This window comes from Muscardinus avellanarius (assembly GCF_963383645.1).
Source record: "Muscardinus avellanarius genome assembly, chromosome: 5".
NCBI lineage: Eukaryota > Metazoa > Chordata > Mammalia > Rodentia > Gliridae > Muscardinus > Muscardinus avellanarius.
This window is the reverse complement of record NC_137790.1, coordinates 36,112,287-36,116,517: the sequence shown is the minus strand read 5'-3', so window position 1 is coordinate 36,116,517 and position 4,231 is coordinate 36,112,287. Positions and strand designations below refer to the sequence as shown.

General features: G+C 45.1%; 1 pseudogene across 1 annotated transcript; it reads right to left on the bottom strand.

Moving 5' to 3' along the window:
- Positions 1-1,828: 1,828 nt before the first annotated feature.
- LOC308263463 (serotransferrin-like) lies at positions 1,829-3,691 on the bottom strand (annotated as a pseudogene). Its single transcript has 2 exons — positions 3,640-3,691; positions 1,829-3,443 (listed from the first exon to the last, which is right to left on the bottom strand). The product of its transcript is annotated as a serotransferrin-like (transcript).
- Between the last annotated feature and the right edge of the window lie 540 nt (positions 3,692-4,231).

Here is a 4,231-nt window from a genome sequence, read left to right as displayed (position 1 = left end):
GTTTTGCATTTTTATGGTAGTGAATCAAGGAAAATTAAAGTTTTCTGCCTTGCCACTTATCTTGATTTGTCCATATGGGAAGTCTAGAACTGCTAAAGGCATTTTGCTGCCTTCAAAAGAAGCCAGCCTTGGGATTAAGCCAATCCCCTATAAGGGCAGAGCTGAGGAATCACCTAGAAATTAAACCAGCAACACTGTAATAAGAGAACTGAAGCTCGTCCCACGGTTGGATAGTCAGTGACCTAAGAATATGCACACTTTCCTGGTGTATTTATGATTCTATCATCTATTATCTATAAGATCCCAAGAGGCATAGCTGTAAGTTGAATATTGTTAAAAACAACCATTAGTGATCAACCAAAGAAGAGTAAAAAATAAATTTTCTTTTCTTTTCTTTTCTTTTTCTTTTCTTTCTTTTTTTTTTTTTTTTTTTTTTTTTGCGGTACTGGGAATGGAATCCAGGGGCTTTCAACACCTCTGAGCTACACCTCCAGCCCTATTATTTTATTCTTTTTTTTTTTTTTGTGGTGGTGGTGGTGGTACTGGGGTTCCTAGAAACCCTTCTACCTCCGGGCTACACTCCCAGACACCTAGTTTTTATATTTTTATTTGGAAACAGTGTCTCTTAAGCCAACAAGGCCGGCTTTGAACCTTCGTGATCCTCCTGTCTCACTGAATTGCGGAGGGCCTCACTAAGTAGCTGAGGCTGGCTGCAAACTGCGATCCTCCTGTCTCAGTCTCCCGAATGCTGTGATTACAAGTGTGTGCCACCATGCCCGGCAATAAATTTTCTAATAACCAAAAATTACTTCATAAATAATAAGCATTATAATAATGAAGACTTTGTAGCAGTATATTACTTTCAGGTTTAAAAGTAATCTGCTTTGCATTTTATTACTTAATGTTATTGATCAGTATCTAGAAGTTACATTAAATATCATACATTCTGGTGTTAATGTCGTTAGGTATCAGTGTTCTGATATTGAAAATAAGATCTACAAAATGGCCTACATGGATTACTGATGTTGTATTAAAACAAGAGCTAAGCATTTTTCTGGGATTATCTCTCTGATGTGGTAAACACTTCCCACCTTGTTGGAGCAAGATGCATAATTTAGTGCTTTTCTGATCACTAAGGATCATCATGGTGTATATCAATTTTGCAGTGTACAGTAAAGTAATTGTTTGAGGAGCGATTTGCCACAAGCAGCCATGCCTTTTAAATTCTCAGGTCAGTTTATTGTACTTACATTTTACAATTATTTGTATAGTTTATGGTTCCTTGTACTAGCCCCTGTCTGTCAAGCTGTCAGCTGTCACTTCTTGCTCTTTGATGGCCTGCCAATATAATTATGCCCCTCTCTCATTTTCTGTTCCAAAATTGTTCTAGATTAGAAAGTCAAATAGGCATGTGTTTTAGAACTGTATATAAAAAAGAAGCCAAGAGGTTTGTTTTTAGGAAGGATAGGTGTTTCACATACTAAGTTATTTATTTATTTATTTATTTTTACTTTTGCGGTGCTGGGGCTCTTGGAAGCCCTTCTACCTCCGGACTACACTCCCAGACCTATTTTATATTTTTATTTGGAAACAGGGTCTCTTAAGCCAGTGGGGCTGGATTCAAACCTGCTCGATCCTCCTGTCTCTGCCTCCCAAGTGCAGGGTTTACAAGCATGCGCCACCACGCTCGGCTCTATATATTTATTTTTTAAATCAACAGTAATTTTTATTTTGTGTTTTGTGCATGTGTCAATGCAGACCTGGGCCATCGGCCATGGTTGGCACCAATCCCTCTGGCCAGCGGGACCAGGGGGAAACTCTGGGTCACTTAAGCTTCCAACTCCATCAGAGTGGCATCTCCGCCTCCTAGATAGACTTCAACTTTTGTGAAAGGGCAGCCTTCCAGTAGTCGTGAGCTGGAGCACTTTCTCAGGTTGCAGACAGCCGTGACACACTCTGAGACCATACTGTGATTGGCGGCACGGGCCAGGTGGCAGTTGGCAACTTCGCTCATGAGCTTCTTGATGCCATCAGGACACAACAACCCAAAGTCATCCAACTTCAGATCCTTAGTCCACTTGTCAGAGTTGTTTCCACCCGTGTTCTGCCAAACGTTCTGGTGTTTCACAAAGGCCACATCTCCCTTCTCAACCAGATACCTGGAAGCCCCGGTGTCGCCATACTTTGTCTCTTTTTTGTTGGAGACACAGGTTTGGACCAACGCACAGTTCACAGAGACTAGAATTTTTATTATACCCAGGGGCACAACCTTGGCTGAAAAATTCATCAAATCTGTAGTGGTTGCTCTGGCTGAAGAGCCGGCCCGTGGGGATGTTCCAGCCCATAGTTCTGTCCATGGCAATGTGGCAAGACTTCTTGCCCTTCAAAGTGTTCTAGGTGATATCAGTGTTCAATTTCTTCACCATTGACACAAAATAATACCCTTGTATTGGTGATATCTTATAATTAGGGCTTTCATAGTTCTCCACCAGGACTGGTACCAGGCCACACTGGCCCATATGTAGACAAATCCTCCACCCAAGCTCATGACATCAGCTTCAACGTTCATGATCTTAGCGATGTAATCTTTCATGGACTTTGCTGATTGCACTCAATTTGTCCTCTGCTGCTCACGCTCTACTGATCACACTTGAGCCTCTTGTGGTGGCTGAGTGCATACCATTTCACTGTCCTGCAATCATCCTTTGAGGTTTTGGGGCAGACACCTTCCCTTAGGTTCTGCAAGGCTGTGATGTAATTATAGCCCAGGTACAGCCTGTAGTCCATCTTAGGGAGGACCCTTAAAACCCCTGAGCAGAGTCTTTGAACAGCATGTTCTTCCCATGCAGAGAGATAAACAGGTGGGATTCTTTCAATTTTTCTCTGCCAAAATGTTCCTGAGCCTGGCTGAGAAGCTCCCAGATCAGATACTCCTTGCTGTTGACACTCCAAGCCACAACCAAGTGCGAAGGGTCCCGGGCCAGGTAGCAATGCTCATACTCGTCCACCGGCCTGCGGGTGTTGTCTGTACAGAGCAGCTCATACTGGTCCCTGTCAGCCTTCTCAGGCAGGTGCTTGAATATGGTCAAGTGTCTGACAAAGGCCACCTGCCCAAGGTCATCCTTCAGACACTGGAAGGCACCAGAGTAGCCGAAGTATGGTTGGGTGGTAGAGCAGCCATAGCCCGGACACAGTTGGCACATTTGGGAGAAGGCCACCCTGTCCACATAGGGGACACAGCAGCCAGAGAGGAAACGGGCCATGGCCTTCTCGATGGGTTTGCATGGCTCAAGGGAAGGCTCAGAAGAGTAAGCCAATGGGGACGTCCCAGCTGGGGGACCTGCCTAGGCCTGTGTGGCAGGACTTCTTGCCTTGGAGCTGGTCCAGTTGGAAGCCGATGCCCTTCTTTATTATGTCCACCATGTAGTAGAAGGTCTGAGGGTCTGCAGAGGGACAGGTGAATAGTGGTTAGGATGGAGCTGCTGAGGAAAGCTTCCTAGGTTGGTGGGCAAAGGAAAAGACAAACCTATGTTTGGAATATTCAGCCAGGCAGACACAGGGGCCGGCTGGCCACTACATATGTGTCCTGAATCCTTCCCTTACTCTGACCTTGTGGTCTCTCCTCCTACCTCTGCCAACCCGAGCCCTCCAGGAAACTGGGGGCGTGTCTTGGAGGGCCCACGTCCCCCATCTCCCTCAAAGTGTTCCCCGCCCCCTGGCATGGGCTCAGGGTTGGTAAAGTTGATCTTAGAAGGCCTCCTGCAGCCTGGCATGGTGGGTGTCACAGGCCAGCGATCTTAGTATTGGGGAGGCTGAGATGGAGGATCGCTGGTTCAAAGTTAAGCTCCACAAGTTAGTGAGACTCTCAGCAAACCTTGTTAGACCATGTTTCAAAATAAAATATGAAAAGGGCTAGAGGTATAATTTGGAGGTAGAATGCCTATGGGTTCAATCTTCAGTGCCAATAATAATAACAATAATAAAAGAAGGAAAAGGAGAAGGAGGAGGAAGGGATACAGAGAGAAGGAAGAAAGGAAGTAGAGAAGAAAAGAGAAAGAAGGGAAGAAGGATAAAGAAGAAGAGGAGAACAAGAAATGAAAGAAAGGGAAGAGGAGGAACAGCAAGAGGAAAAGGAGAAGCAACAGAAGGAAGAGGAGGAATTGGAGGGTGAAGAGGAACAGGAGAGGAAAAGAAGGAGGAGGAGAAACAGGAGGAGGAGGAGGAACAGGAG